The following is a 17,425-nucleotide window of genomic DNA, read 5'->3' as shown; positions in this document are numbered from 1 at the left end:
CTCTCTCTCTCTCTCTCTCCTCTCTCTCTCTCTCTCTCTCTCTCTCTCTCTCTCTCTGCGTGATACTCAGTGGGACAGAGATATGGCATTAAGAAAAAAAATGAAAAACTTTTTTTTATATTTTACATATAGAAAATAGTTTTATATCATATTGATAAATAAGGCATATATATGTAGCCTACATATACATATAAATGTTAAACCCATAAAGACCTTTCTAAAAAAATATAAATAACATGAAACAGGGATTTTTCTTTTAATCTCGAGCGAAAGTTCCTGGTCTCATTTGCTTTTCTAGTTATTACTTTAATATAAAGGATAATGAAACAACACATTGAATTTTAATTCTCGAACTACCAAGGACAAGGAGACATTGAGGAGTGAAGAGTATTGAGTCAGCAATAGTCCGAACCTGACCCTTTCATTTCCTACGCAATACATGTTAACACAGGCTTTGTCCACCCGGACCAACCTGTATCAACATGACCTAAACAAATGTCTGTTCTTCAGATAACTCTTCAAACCTTTTGCTTCACTCTAGATTACCTTTAAATCGCTTATCTAAGTTTATTTACTTATAAATGTGGTATAAAAATAAACCCTAAAAAATCCAAAAAACATCCTCCCAAAAAAATAAATAAAATAAAATAAAATAAAATAAAATAAAATAAATAAAGCCAAAAAGTTTTTTTTTTTATCCGGGATTTTTTAAACCCTGGTGGGACATAATAAATCCAATTAAAAAGTATCTCCATTTCCAGTCGGAAAGGGGCTTCACTAATTTTGTAGTGCACTTAGAGTACATGTAATTACAATTGTCATATTTTAGACACTAACATTTTGGGGACAGCAATTCATGGTTTCGTTTTCTTTTTATAAACACCACATATCTACAAGGAATTTCATAAAAAAAAAAATAATAAATAATAATAATAATAATAATAATAATACACAATTTTGGTTTTCAAACTCAAAATAACTATGTTCCATGTATTATGATAAGAAATTTTATCAGTTAGAGAGGTACGCAATCTTTTTTTTTTTTTTTATCTTACTTGACAAGATGCTCCGATTTGTAGCAAAGTTCATGGAAAGCAATATTATTATCAACCATCTAATTTTTTCGAATTGTTTGCTTCATACTTGTACTCATCTCTTGAGTGTTGACCCGGAAAGAAAGAATAGAGGTGGAAGAAGGAAAGGCAGGGAGGATGAGGAGATGTAGGGAGTAGAAAACAACAGAAACAGAGTGAGAAGATGAGGGAAATTTATCATAATCCTCTCAACACAGGTAACGCCACAGTAATTATACAGATGCTATCCTGTGAAAGTAGGCTCAGACTCACGTGTTGTATACCCAACATCAAGGCATCTTAGACAAAGCTGGTACCATGTTTGTTTTTATTTATTTTTTCTTTCTGGTGCATGTATTTAGCAGGCAGAAGACGATTTTTATTTGTCTCCATGTTGTGGTTCTTTGTGGCGTAACAGTGAGTAGGTACGACATGAATGTTATCAGAGGAACTATGACTTGTTTTTTCGGCAGAAGCTAAAGGCTACTAGAAATACCCGTCTATGTGTGGCGTTATGTGTGCTGATTATGTGTATGTGCGTGTTCTTGCGTGACACAGACAAGATTTATCTATGCCACAACTATACACACACACACACACACACACACACACACACACAATATGGCCTATATACAGATTTTCGTAAAATTTGCTTGTGACTATATCGGGGCCGGTAGGAAGTAAGGAGTGTGGAAAGATCCGGCATTGTCTCGGAAATTATAGTGATGTTATGCTAATAAGTTTCGAAGGAATCTGAATTGTTTAAACTGAAGCAGCCTATGCCGCTGAGCTATCAAATTGTATCCACTTTTAAGGGTGTCAGAGGAATAAAGACTAACAAAGATCTTCAGTGGGTTTCGCCGTTCATTTGCTTGAGCACTCGCAAGTCTTCTGAATTTGTCCCAGAAACCAATTATGTTACTTGTTTGTCATTTTCACTTGGGTAGTATGCATTTTCTTGTTAATCTCGCATTTGTTGGAGAGAGAGAGAGAGAGAGAGAGAGAGAGAGAGAGAGAGAGAGAGGAGAGAAAAAAAAATAATATTAATAATAATAATAATATTAATTATAAAAATAATAACAATAATAAATGGTTTGTTTAAGTTGTAGCCGTGAGGCTGAAAATATACTCGTACATATATATTAACATTAAAAATGCAGTTACAGAGTTGGGGGATTGCAGTGACAAATGGAAGGGTTTTATAATGTAAAGTGAAAGGAGTTATAATATAAGCTTGGTGGAGGTGGATAACGTGACCTTTTCAGGCCCAGGAAAGGACATACAGACAAAGGCAAAACCAAACACTGTACTTTGTGAAACCACTTTCATGAGCACTTAATGTTACAGCACAGTACAAGGACGCCATACCTCAGTCACTCCGGCAATCACCCCTCAGGCAGACACAATCTCTCCTAATCACAGGCCCAGGCAGTTTCCTCACGACGCGGCACTGTCTATATGCGGCTGCAGTGGCACAGAAAAGGCACATCAACTCACGAAAGCGACGGAAAGCAGGGGCACAGGACAGGAACCGCACCCCAGCCAGGCAACGCACCTCTTCCCTCTGTCCTGTGTTGGTGACTCACCGCCGCGCCCACTGCTTGCCGCTTGTTCCGTTTGAGATAAGACCGTTCTTTCCGTTTTCTCTCTCACATCCATACTGCACAGACAAGTACATCTTCGAAGATGCACACATGCATATACACGTACACAAACATTCATAAGAATGTGAATGCCTTTATTCTCAGCCTTCCATTACCCACTCAGATTATCAAATTATCCACTTATGGGTAATTACCCATAGGTCGCGAACCACTGCTTTAGAGGAAGTATCTAATCATATTGTATGTTGTAGAATGTGTAAAAAAAACAAAACAAAAGGTAATTCGGAAAGTTTATATTCTGGAATTTCTCAAAGATGTGTTTAATGCGCGCGCGCGCGCACACACACACACACACACACACACACACACACACACACCTCCTAGTGTAGTAGTCAGCACGCTCTCCTCATAATCGAGAAGGCTCTGGTTTGAGTCCCAGGTGCTGCGAGGCAAATGGGCGAGTTTCTTAATGTGTAACCCCTGTTCACCTAGCAGCAAGTAGGTACGGGATGTAACACAAGGGGTTGTAGCCTCGCTGCCCCGGTGTGTGGTATGTAAGTGATCTCTGCTCTACCCAAAGATCGGTCTCTATGAGCTCTGAGCACTTCTGTAGGGGAATGCTTGGCTGAGTGACCAGCAGATGATCGTAGGTGAATGGCACATTCTCTCTCTCTCTCTCTCTCTCTCTCTCTCTCTCTCTCTCTCTCTCTCTCTCTCTCTCTCTCTCTCTCTCTCTCTCTCTCTCTCAAGCAGAGGAATGTGTGAAACTATTTTACACTTGGGGAATGAATTATATGTGGTGATACCGAGTTTCACAGGAGCCACTCACCTGGAACAAAATATGTGACGAGCACCGCTTGATGTACACTGAATCTATATACGAGCCAATTGTATTTGTGGTCTCTGGCTATGTGTATGGTTTGACTGACGTACCCTCACGCTACCATATTCCTCACCACTAAATAGTGCTGGGCAGGATCCGACATTTTAGGATTCGTGGATCCGAGTACTTGAGCTTGCTGGATCTGTGGGATTCGGGTCCAGATCCGAGTACCTGCAGTGCGCGGGAGACTAATGAGAGAGAGGGTTTCGGTACTCGTGTCCCGGCGGTACTCGGGTCCCGGCTGGCAATCGAATCCCAGGCCGCTCGCGGATCCCTGCCGGTACTCAGGTCCCGGCGCTAATCGAATCCCGGCGAGTAATCGGGTCCCAGGCCGCTCGCGGATCCCTGCCAGTACTCGGGTCCCAGCCAGCTCACGGATCCTTGCCTGTACTCGTGTCCAAGCTCTCCTGTCAGTGCTCGGGTCCACGGCGGCTGGTTGCCTCACTCCACAGAGTTACCTCACCCTCGTATTTTACCTTCCAATGTGTTATAATTATATTTCACAAATTTATTTTTGTTATGTATTGAATAATGAGTATTAGTTTGTTAATTCTATAGTTGGTGATATTCTAGGTATACTTTGTTCGGAGTATGCAATGCACTTTATTCGTATTGCTATAGGACGAAATATATATTAGTACAAGTGTGGCTGTCAGGAATTATAAGGGTTAAGGCCATGGATAAGGCGTCTAAAACCTTTGTCTTCTACGACTGACAGTGGTTGCAAATCTTCCACAATCATTCCAACAACTAGATTATCTATTTCCCTCTTCTTATTCGAGTCACTTCTGTATGGTGTTGCTCTGGTAACAGTGTCAACCAAAGTTGGTTGTACACTCATCTTAGGCTGTTTTGGTAAATCGTGTCCTGCATCATTTTCCTCCTTCAGCTCGATATATTCAAGGGGATGTCTGGTGCGGAGGTGTTTGATGAGATTGGAAGTCATACTTCCGGTACTTTAATTTATCTTTTTAAGTCAAATAGACAACCACATCCTCGTCTGTTTGTTGCATGTAGCTCCATATTGGTGCACTTTTGGTCCGCTTGTCTGCCAATGTGCAAATAAGTGGTTTACTTTAACTGAAAAGTGAATTTGTGGTCAATAATGCTGACGATTTATTGCTTCAAATGACACAAGGTACACTTTCTTAAGTTTTCATGAGACTTACATTTTAAACGGAATATTCATTCGCCGTTTCGTAGACAAGGAATCAAGGCATATTACAGATGTATTTACTTTAGAGTATTCATCGAAATTTCATGTAGAGGTAATTACTATGCCAACTGTCAGGGGTTCCCCTCTTGATGATGTCTCTGCAGCTATTAGTGTGTGTGTGTGTGTGTGTGTGTGTGTGTGTGTATTTTGATTGTCATCTTGAAAAGTCGAGGTGAAACGAGCTTTAATAGCTAGAGCCGGCCCCCAGGCGCGATTTTTTTTTTTTCTTTTTTAAGGGGGGTGAAGAAAAGAAGATAGCTAGCTAAGAGAAAGTGGGTGGGAAGAGAAAGGGTGAAAGAAAGTAAGAGGAAAATAGATTGTGGGCTAACCACATTGCTAACCCAGGAGCGAGAGGGGATGCGCGGTATTATAATTATTAGGCTGCTTACACACGAGCGTTTTTGTACGCGCGTCGAACGGACGCACAGAACGCGTCATATTTTTTTGTACACGCGTTTGCCCCGCGTTCGCGTTTCTCGCCCTGCCTCCAGCCTACGTTCTCGAGCGTACCTTCTTCCGTGTTGTGAGAGTCTGCCATTCTAGTCGTCTGAAAATGTTAGTTCATTAATTAATTGTAGTAGGCTACGCGATGTATGCATGCATGTACTATATCAATTCTTTCCAGTAGTATCTATACACATTTACTATAAACAATAAAACTGCTACATCACACCCAAATGCAGTACACACCAGAGTTCTGTCCACATGAGCGGGACAGGATGGGTGACTGGCCTCTCACCCCCAGCTGAAAGTAATGACTGATATGGCAGCAGGACCTGCGTTCGCGCGTAACCGAACGCCCGTGTGCAAGCTCCCATTGAAACGAATACCCGGCAAGGACGCGAGCGTCATTATGAACGCGCGCGTCCTTGCTGGCTCCAGCGTCTGCGCGGCGTTGCTAGCGCGTGCAACGCGTCGTGTGAAAGGTCCCATTGCACTCCATTGAAAGTTAAAACGTCGCGCACCCGAACGCGCGTACGGAAACGCTCGTGTGTAAGCAGCCTATACTCTTTGCCGGCTAAGCTCCGACGTCACACATGCCCAGCCAATCAGCGTTCGTAAAAAAGACATGCGCATGGCAACACTAAATTTCTGCTATACGTCGCTAGCCAAGATATTTGTCATACTTGTGACTAAAACTGTTTTATACTCGTCAATGGTAATATCGAGCTCGTTATAAATACAATGGTCAGTACAAATAACGTTCATATTGAATATCGAAGCTAAAGGGAGAAAAAATCCCGAGTAATCGTATGAGTATTCGTCTCAGAGAGTGGTATTCGTGTCAATGGATTCGAGCACCAGCGTCGGTAATCGGATCCGTCAGCTCTGCTCGAATCCGTGGGATTCGGATCTCGCCCAGCACTACCACTCAACCTTCACATCGCCTGATTAATGCTTACAGTGGCTTATGGTTAGTATATGAATGTCGATAGGGAAAAACTCTCCAATAGTACTGGATAATCTGTAACAAAATATTACAGCGAACCCATTCTATGTACATTGACGAAAATTTAATAATCAGTCAGACAGTACATGCATTTGTTTGTTTGGCCTGCTTATGGAGTCTGTTCGTATGCAGAGTAAAATCATTCAGGAAAGAAGAAAAAATATACAATTATTGAAATTATTACTAAATCTCAGAAGAAATTAAAGAAAATTATATTGAATAAAAATTAAGAAAACAATAAGAAGCAGCATATTGAAACGAGATAGAATAACCAGGAAATAGGTGCTTTAAGTTGCGGAGCAACGTAAAGGACCTTCCTCCCCGCGGCTAAGGTGTTCTAGTTACTAGAAGACGCGTCGCTTACCTAGCCATAACGGAGCCCGCCTGCACACGTCAAGCCAAGTGTCGCGCCGCCGTGATGGTTGCGGCGAATTGTTGCTATAAATGAGTGTTTTCAGTATGTGGAGATTATTTATTTGTATTCTGATCACGCTATCGTGTTCACGAGAGTTTTTCCTACTTGATGCAATAATATATTTCAGCATTCAGTGATAAAATGTTTAAAATGGCGACCATAGGTAAAACATGTTATAATTTTTTGAACATCTTCACAGTTCAGCTCGTCGTAATAACATTTTCTATTTTGTTTTGTGAAGTTTTTACCATACGTCTTGATTGTACAGTCACTGCTGAATCAACGAAAACTGGCTATCTGTATGTGAAGTGAGTTGTGGTACATAATTCGCGCATTTTGCGCGGTCGATAAGTAGAAATATGCAAAATACGGCAAAACGGTGAGTCTAACGAAGAAATGTCATAAAATGAGAAAGATGCACCGTCAAATGTTACCTCCCGGGAAGTGTTTCCGAGACTGAAATTGCAATTTTTATATGCGATGGACCACAAAAGGTGCTCCTGGCCAAATCATCCTTGTACCCTCTAGGGGCCAGGCGGAACGGTGGCTTGTAAAGATGTGCGGTAACAAAATTAGAACACCCTCGCTCCACTCGGGGAATAAAATCATGACTATAGATAAAAATGTCTGAAAAGTAAAATAAGTTAAATTATCCATAAACACAATTAATCTAAAACCAAAATCTGACGGCAGGTAAAAACGCATAAAAACGGTCAATTCTGTGACTTCAAGATTGTAAGACCTCTCGCAATAAAATCAAGATTGGAGTTCACTTGAAGAAAATTAAGAATACAATACTAGGATGCTATGCTCACCACACCATAATTTGACTTTTGTATTATGAGGTTTGAAGTGGTTCATATATGGATTTATTGGTGCAAAGATACGGTTTCACGCACGCGCGCGCGCGCGCGCCCGCACACACACACACACACACACACACACACACACACACACACACACACACACACACACACACACACACACACACACACGTGACATCGAGTAATAACAAGCTTCCTCCCTTGAGGCAGACTGGAGACTTCCTTCCAAACTTTTAATAAAACTCCACCTCCTCTGGTGTGGAGAAGGCAGAGAGGCAAAGAGCGGATAGGAAGGAGATACGGCAGCGGCAAAGAAGAGAAAAGAACAAGGAGATAAGAAGAAGAAAATGAGAGGAAGGTGGAAACTTAGAACTTCACAATACTATTCATATCGGTAGAATCTTCATACTGCCGTGCACTACCTCTCTACCCTTCTCCCTCTCCCGTACCTCATCGATCTTCACGCTGGAATTTCCATTACACGAAACTCATATATATATATATATATATATATATATATATATATATATATATATATATATATATATATATATATATATATATATATATATATATATATATATATATATATATATAGGAGGGACACCGGCCAAGGGCAACAAAAATTCAATAAAAAAAAAAAAAAAAGCAAACTGAGAAGCCGGTACCTGAATAGGGTCCGAAGCGGCAGTCAAAAACTGAAGAATAAGTGTCTTGAAACCTCCCTCTTGGAGGAGTTCAAGTCACAGGAAGTGGAAATACAGAACCAGGCAGGGAGTTGCAAAAGACTACCAGAGAAAGGGATGAATGATTGAGAATACTGATCAACTCTTGCATTAGAGAGATGGACAAAATAGGGGTGAAAGAAAGAAGAGTCTTGTGCAGCGAGGCCGCGGGAGTCTCATTGTTTACAGATGGTTTCGCAGTTGAAGTTACATATATGGTCTGTCCTTTATACATTACATCTCTTCCTAAAAAGCTTATATGAAGTTAAGCGTTCTGAGTCGTCTCCATCAGTTTTTTCTGAGGGCCCCCTACAAAAAAAAAAAAAAAAAAAAAATGCTAACGCATTACAATGCCCTTAAACGTCCATGTATAGAATATGCTTTTACATGTAGGAGGCATTCCACTAATACCACTATTTTAGACAAAGTGGAATCAAAAGCTTTTCTTCTTATCATCTCTAACTGACTGTCTTCAGTCTCTTTCTCATCGCTGCATTGTTTCATCTCTTGCTATCTTCTACCGCTGTTTTCATGGTAACTGCTCTTCTGATCCTGCTAATTCCATGCCTCCCCTCCTTCCACGGACTCGCTGTTCAAGACTCTTCTTTCTCACCCCTATTTTGTCCACCTCTCTTATGCAAGAGTTAACTAGTATTCTCAATCATTCATCCCTTTCTCTATTAAACTGAGGAACTTCCTGTCTGCTTCTGCATTTCCTCTTTCCTATGACCTTTTTTTTTTTTTGTTGCACTTGGCCAATGGCCCTTTTACAAAAAAAAAAAAAAAAAATGTTGAAAAGCTTAAACGTGTATTAAGTCGCCCACGATGTCCTTCACATAAGTTAATGCGTTTCTTCAATAAATCATAATACATTATCAATGCGTAACAAGAGCTCTTTAAAGGCAGTACTCGGAGTTACTCGAAAGTATGCAATGTGCTGCTTTGGACAATCTAACAATGCGTGACAAGTATCACTAGAGTTAATCATCCCCACAATAAAAGTACTGTATGAACTCTCTTTCGAAACATCAAGCTTTGCTCCGTCATACATGTCCAAAAGGTAAGAGGCAGTTGTAAAGTTTCTGGAAAAAATTAAGATTGCGCCGGATGGAAATTAAAGCGGTGTATTGACAAAGCTAAGAGAAGCTTTGATGTGAAGTCCAACAGTTCCCTTCCCCTCTCCCTCCCTCCCTCTCCCTCCCTCCCTCCCTCCCTCTCTCTCTCTCTCTCTCTCTCTCTCTCTCTCTCTCTCTCTCTCTCTCTCTCTCTCTCTCTCTCTCAGGATGGCTTGTCAACAAGCAGGACTGTGCTCTTACCTAACTCTTGGCGGACCGACATACTGGAATTAGAGTGACGAGTTCATAATTTTTACGAGTAATCCCCAAATCTGTCTGTAGGAGAAAAATCAGTCAGCTTTATGACGGATTAATCATCAATGTCTGGACCTTCAAAAGAAATGGATCAATCAAAGAAATAAGTGAAAATTAGACTGCTTATTGTGGTCTGTTTCCACGTACTTGATTTCATTGATCATCTTTATTTACGGCACCTCAAATATAAAATAAATACAGCCGGTCACGTGGCTTGCCGTTGTACCAGGTACGATCATTGGATGGATGCGTGCGGTATCATGGCAGTAGAATTACAATGAACGTGCCGTGAAAAAAAAAAAAGGAATATTCAGTAGACAAACTCACCAAGACGTCCTTATTCCAACTTTTTGCATAGGTTCTGTAAACCCACACACAGTCTTACTCGTATAAGATTGTCACCTTTCTTCCTTTCTGTCTACATCTGGTATCTGCTACCTTTTTAGTTTTTACAAGTAACTCAAAACTTGATTGTCAGTTTTGGATCCGTCTTTCCAAATTTTACTCAATGGGGCAGTTTTTTTTTTTTCCTTTTCTTGTCCATCATTACTTCCGAGCTATCTGCCATCCTGCTAGCTTAGCGTACTGTCCATTGCAAATGGAAATTAAAGTTACATCTTCCCACAAGCAAAAGTGTATATTGGCTTCACCAGCACATCGGTATACTTAAGGAAAGAATTATCAGAGAAATGAAAAAAAGAAAGACCTGGAACTGGATACATATAGATCTATATTTAGTAGATCTACCTCGAAATTTCAGCAATCATTCCTTTCCAAGAAATTGTACTGAAGTGCGTTGGTATTATTTTTTTAGTAACTTACTGACGGACAGACATATAGACATGCACGAATACGCACATACTTTGAACAGTGAGAGAGAGAGAGAGAGAGAGAGAGAGAGAGAGAGAGAGAGAGAGAGAGAGAGAGAGAGAGGGCAAGTTTGTGCACGGATCAAGATTGCCATCCTCAAAGAAGAGAATTATCGTGCAATGCACTCAAAACTATTGTATCTTTACTCAAATTATCGTAGAACCATATACGCTCGTGTAATATATATATATATATATATATATATATATATATATATATATATATATATATATATATATATATATATATTGTGTAGGATGTAAATAGTGAAGAGAGAGAGAGAGAGAGAGAGAGAGAGAGAGAGAGAGAGAGAGAGAGAGAGAGTTTGGGAACGAGTCGTAGACGCGTCACTGATGGGTAGTCAAGCCTGCTGCAAGTTTACTGTAATATTCTCTGCATAGAGTCACTTTTTCCCACATAATTTTCCATATTTCCCGTCGTCCTTTCATATTTTGCCCCCCCCCCCGTATTATTTAGCTGAAGAGTTCGTCTTGCTTACAGAATGATCAAAATGCATCCAGCCCCCATAGTTCAATGACAAATATTTTCTGAAACCAATCATTTTATTTGTGTAAGTTAGCCTGAGTGAGGTGGGCGGCGGGCGGGGTGGGGCGTATCCCGTTCTTCCCCTCTCCCTTCTGGCATGAGTCATGTCCTTGTGATGAGCCTGAGTATTGCATTCTCATAATCAGTCGATGGCCAGCTCACTAGAGGAGAGGGTATGCGTGAAAGAGGCAGGATGAGGCTTAAAGAATTCGCGTGATTTACCTTTAGAAGGCGATTAGATTCATATGTTATTATTTGTCTAGTATGGCAGTAAGCCCTTGCTGATAATATCGTACTATATGTGTCTCCGAAAGCCTGACAGTGATTGAGGTGCCTCGTAAGTTAAGAAATAAGTCCCCAACGGCTTCTCGGCTGTGAGCCGAGTATTTGGCATGTCTGTGGGCGGTCGGAGGACCTTTCATTTTGTCTGTGGGCTGTTTGGTCTCGTGTGTGTCACATTTGTGGTTTTGTTAAATGTTACTGTGTTCTTGTGCTCTTTTAAAGGGTTTTGACACAGAGGACTATATTACACTGCTGTGTAGTAAACTATTCTCCTTCCCTGGGCTGTTGTTCCTATGAGGGGGGGCAGGGCCTGTCTTGGGGCAAGTTAAATATAATATTGCACAGCAGAGGGAGATAGTTTTCTACAGAAGTGGGAAGATGTTGTCTTGTTGTTAGGGCGGTATTCCGTAGAACATTATAATCCTTATATGTGTTTGTCTTTTGGTGTAGCTGTAATTCTTAGAACGTGGCTATCGATTCTTTTCCAGCTGTTGGAGTGATCTGGCGGTCGTGGTGTTCCCTTGCCAGGAGGAGGGAAAACAGGCTGACGACCACAGTTGTGTAATTCACCAGAGGAGACTAGAACCACCCTGTGGAGGTGAATGTGAGCTGTCTCCCTCTGGTGAATCATAAACTGGCGCTCCCTCTGTTTGGGTGGGACCACAGGAATATAAACCGACCCATTAGTAAACTGGCCATCAATATCCACTCATATTTAGTGTTTCACTATTGGCTTCCATAATGGATAACAAAGTAGACTTCCCTGTCCAGAAAAAAAAAAAAAACAGTAATGGCGTACAAGCTTAGCTTATTAGATTATATAATTGCCTTATTGAGCTTGCCTAAATCTTCCTTTTTCTTTCAGTACCTTCAATAGGCTAGTACAAGAAAAGCCAGTTTTATTTTACAAGTGCACGGGGATAAGCCACCTCTATTTTGCCTTTACAGATTGTTACATCTCATGGTTGTGAGTATTTTCAACCCTAGACACACCATGTCCATAAATGAATATCAACATTGCAAATTATTCTTGAAATCAATGAGACCCATTAGTTTGGTTAGGTTAAGTTACGGATCTTAAGTTATGCTCAGTTAGTTTAGGTTAATGTTAGGTTACATAATGTTGCAAGGTTGAATTTATTGATTTTCAACAGAAATATTGGTTGGAATTGTTGAAAATATCAAACTGTACGAAATACCTTGTTTTATCTGAAAAGATGTCCTTGTACCCTTTTTAAATATTACCGAAAAGTTACTTGGAACAACCAAGGTCACAGAGTACTAATGCACATTCTAAAACATGGCTAAGAGTTGCATACAGTTAAATGTGAAGGAATTAAATAACATAAATAATCTTACTTGTTCCATGTTGGACCTTATCGAATTCCACCCTGTTGGCCATGATGGCAGACTGAACTGTTTGCCACCTCTTCTGGCATTCTTTGAGTGATCGTTCACGGCCATTGGGGTACTCAGTGAGGAGGCTTGTAATTTCCTCCCATGCCTTGCCTTTAGCCGCGGGAGAACACCTAACATTAGAGAATTTTCCCCTGGGGTGCCTTCTTATAGAGCTCTACAAGACGGACTGTTTTACTGATACTCCTGTTATTCCCTTTCCTGCTCTTATGTGGTGGTGTCAATGTTGGCTCCTTTTCGTTCTAAGAACAGCAACAAACTAAGAACGTACTCGATTTTCGAGCTGCGCGCTGCGTGAGCCAGTTGCATGTTTGTTTACATCGGGTCGAGGGAGGTTAGGGGTGCTGTTATTTATGTTCGTCTTCAAATATATCTAAATTTCATGTAATGTTAGTCTTATTATTGTAGGAATGCATAAAATATTTTTATTTGTTCATTTTACAATAACTAGAATAATTTTAGCTCTAAAATGCACGTAAATTTCAGCCCTATGTGCTAAGTCGTGCTAGTGGCAAGGGGTACCGAGTCGAATCTGTACCGCTTATGTCCCACCATAACAATGGCGAGATTAGGAGATGACTTATGTCTCACATAGGAAAGGTTTATAAATGCGGGCCCTGATGTTGTGACCGTTTGTGTACTGGGTGTAACTCGCAGTTTAGCCCAGCACCAAGTTACGTAGGTGGTGACTTGGGGAAATGAGCCGAAAAAAAGGCCGCTGTGAGAGGGACAGGATTCGTGGTAGTAACTATATATATATATATATATATATATATATATATATATATATATATATATATATATATATATATATATATATATATATATATATATATATATATATATATATATATATATATATATATATATATATATATATAGACACACACACACACACACACTACGAACTAGAACACATTTTCACATCCTTTTGTGACAATGTTATAAAAAAATCATGTTAATTTCACTACCAACAAAAAATAATGACGATTTTTTGCATCATTGTGGTGAAAAAAAAAATGATATTTACAATAAATTTAGAGTGGCTGAACTGAATAGTTCAATATTGCATCAAGCATGTACTACCTTAGTGTTCATCACCTGATTCTGGTAGGTTGCAATAAAGATCCTTTTTTTCATGCGAGAACACAATCATGTACTTGGTTGAGGTAAATTTTCTACAACAGGCTCCAGATGATTACACTCTCTCTTGTCAGGAGTGCCCCATTCATTGTTGCTGTCTTCATCCTGATTTTTTTTCTTTAGATTAATAATGCTGAAAGCTCTCTCATACTCAGCATTGGAGTGAGGCAAACTGACACACAGCAAAGTCTGCCAGTCTTTAAAATATGTTTCATTCTTAAACACATTCCTCTTAAACGCATTCCTCTGCCAGTGACCTTTTACACTGCAGTGGAAATATGCGCCACTGGTCACCCAAACTTTGCAAGAGTGAAACATCCTCTGGAGACACAAGTAAAGGCAATTTGGTTGCTAGTGGTACCTACTCTCTCCTTGACAAAGCATTACAAGGAGTTAGATAAATCAGTCTTTAGATGACTGGTTCACTGAAGTCATACCTCTTCTTTATCTCAACACATCATTTATGTATTATAGCTGTTATTATTATTATTATTATTATTATTATTATTATTATTATTATTATTATTATTATTATGTTGTTGTTGTTGTTGTTATTACTATTATTATTGTTATTATTATTATTATTTATATTATTATTATTATTATTATTATTATTATTATTATTATTATTATTATTATTATTATTATTGTTGTTGTTATTATTTTTATAATTATTATTATCATCATCATCATCATCATTATTATCAATATTTATTTATTATTATTTTTTCTTCCGCAAGTAACCCCATCACTTCTGGCTCACAACATTCTGTCACAACATTCACCATCCCGCCCCGCGCATTACTGTTGTGTCACCATTACCACCAGTCCTCGGAAATCACCCATTACCATCTCTTCCAATCGAACGCCTGTCACTGCCAACTACCCAAAAAAATTGGCCTGTGAGGCAGAGAGAGAGAGAGAGAGAGAGAGAGAGAGAGAGAGAGAGAGAGAGAGAGAGAGAGAGAGAGAGAGAGAGACGAAACTGATAGGGAAGAGGATATTATTTGCATTGGAATTGCAGATGTGGATATCCGATACATCTCTAATAAATAACAACATCGAAAACAACAACAGTAACAGCAGCAGCAAGAATAACAATAACAACAACCACAACAACAACAACATCAACAACAACATCAGCAACAACAACAACAACAACTGCAGTAGCAACAGCACCAGCAGCAGAAGCAGCAGCAACAACAACAATAGCAACAACAACAATAAATAATAATAATAATAATAATAATAATAATAATAATAATAATAATAGTAATAATAATAATAATAAATGGTAATAATAATAATAATAATAATAATAATAATAATAATAATAATAATGATAATAATAATAATAATAATAATAATAATAATAATAATAATAATAATAATTTTAACAGCATTAATCAAACATTCTATTCTTAAAAGTTTCACTCTTCGTGATTTTGCTCTCCATTGTGCCCCCATCTTGCGCCACTTACTTGCCTTATTCAGTTCATCAACTCAGGCTTCATTATGTTTTATTTAGTGCATACTACATTTTTTCCTCACTGGTCTCTTCACATTTTTTACCTTTACTTTTCTTCTTCACTCTCTTTGATGATGAAACACGTTTTCTGTCCTGCTTAATTCGAAATACGCGCATGTTTGATGTTGAAGCCTTCCTCTCGAGTCAACTTCCTCGTACACACACACACACACACACACACACTCTCTCTCTCTCTCTCTCTCTCTCTCTCTCTCTCTCTCTCTCTCTCTCTCTCTCTCTCTCTCTCTCTCTCTCTCTCTCTCTCTCTCTCTTACACATGCAAACACACTGACACACACATGATCACTCACTCCATATCTCCCGCACGATCACGTGTACAAAGGGGCATATGCATCTTCCAGCTTTTTCTATATAAGGTATTGTGTTGTTGGTGAATCCGCTCCATAGCATAATCACAACATCAGCCAGGGCCAGGAAGGGATATTCAATCTTAAGTCAACAACAGGAGAGAGAGAGAGAGAGAGAGAGAGAGAGAGAGAGAGAGAGAGAGAGAGAGAGAGAGAGAGAGAGAGAGAGAGAGAGAGAGAGAGAGAGAGAGAGAGAGAGAGAGAGAGAGAGAGAGAGACCTGGAATGACTTAGGTAGGATTACAGTTTGATGTAGCATAAATATGTGAGTATAAGAATTAGGAAAATTAATCCTTTTAGGAGAGATGAGAATATCATGAGCACCCCACGGGCCAGAGCGAAAAATGAAAACACAGAAGTGATTTCTTGCAAGAGTTTTATTTGAAAACATACAGATCAGTGAAATGGCTAGTGCTGCTTGCCATGAAGTGTTGATTCAATGTCCGGCTCGATGGATGATATAGATAAAAGAATGATATCGGTGAGGTGACGATCAGAGGGCTGGGAGCGTAGGCGAGATTACGCGTACTTCATTTTATGAGTAGAGAAGAATTGTTCGCAACGGTAGGTGCTGCCTAAACATGGCCACAATGTGCTGAACATGTGCAGCATATTTTGGAAAATTACTAGAAGGGAGGACGAGATCGCAGAAGAAAGGCAGTGCAACCAAGGGACGGAACTTCGCCTTCATTTCATAGTGCAATGCAGCTCCACCAATTCCATTTGCAGCTGGACAGGGGCGACATCCACTGGGAAGTTAAATAGGGGGGTGAACAGCTTGAATTCCGCAGCTAGCGACCTGACCTTTGCAAAACGGTAGGCAAATTCCTCCAGCAGAGAAGCAACAAAACCGACTCCGTAACATTTATTTTACAGGAAGCAAGGAGAGGAAAATGCATAAATTGAGCAGCAGTCAACGGAACTTCCAATAAACACAGTTCGACATGGAAGATGGTGATGTAAGCATACATGTCTGTCAGGATGCCCGTCAATATAACCAGACGAGCGAGCCATCGTGGGTCGGAGAAGTAATCAGCGTGGGGAAGGTTCTTCTGACAGAGGAAGGTCCTAATCTCTTGTTGCAAGTCACACACACGGGACAATAAGGCCCCACGACTCAGCCAATGGATCTCACTGAAATAGAGTAGGTCGCAGTAGTGTGCGTTGACCACGTCCATCAGTGCTTGAAACTGGCGAAGGTTGATTCTTTTTAAGAAATCATGTAATACGTTAGTGATCGAATGGATCCTATTTTGATGTTGTCTGGAAATTTACCGATGTTGCTACTTTAGCAAGAATGTAACTCCTTAATATAGATTCTGAGAAAAAAAAAAAATGAAAGAGACTTACCTAGGTGAGCCGCTCGCGCAACACACAACTTACACGTTAATTACTCGCAAAATAAAGCAAAACACAACGTATATGTATAGTGAATTTTCGACTTACAATTACTTGAACTGTCATATCCCGAGGTATGTACCTTAACTCATGGGACACACTATATTGGGTATTAAAAATGGAAGCTGTGCTACACATTTTGTTCAAAGTCTGAACACAATAAATAATATAATTCTCTCTCTCTCTCTCTCTCTCTCTCTCTCTCTCTCTCTCATCTCTCTCTCTCTCTCTCTCTCTCTCTCTCTCTCTCTCTCTCTCTCCTATTCCATATTTTAATCTTTCTGTTATTTTTCTTACGATATTTATATTTGACCA

General features: G+C 39.7%; 1 long non-coding RNA gene across 2 annotated transcripts in view; it reads left to right on the top strand.

Moving 5' to 3' along the window:
* The window catches only part of LOC135104705 (uncharacterized), a 52,054-nt gene extending 34,885 nt beyond the window's left edge, over positions 1 to 17,169 (top strand). Inside the window, exon 3 of one of the 2 annotated variants that reach the window (XR_010270500.1) lies at positions 16,589 to 17,169. This is a non-coding gene — a long non-coding RNA (uncharacterized LOC135104705). Of the gene's footprint in view, positions 1 to 11,746; positions 12,476 to 16,588 lie in introns of those variants that run through there. The other variant, XR_010270497.1, reaches the window with a different exon arrangement.
* Positions 17,170 to 17,425: the final 256 nt, after the last annotated feature.

The sequence above is a fragment of the Scylla paramamosain genome, chromosome 1 (genome assembly GCF_035594125.1).
Source record: "Scylla paramamosain isolate STU-SP2022 chromosome 1, ASM3559412v1, whole genome shotgun sequence".
NCBI classification, from domain to species: Eukaryota; Metazoa; Arthropoda; class Malacostraca; order Decapoda; family Portunidae; genus Scylla; species Scylla paramamosain.
The sequence above is the reverse complement of the archived record's forward strand: the minus strand, read 5'-3'. Positions and strand labels throughout refer to the sequence as shown.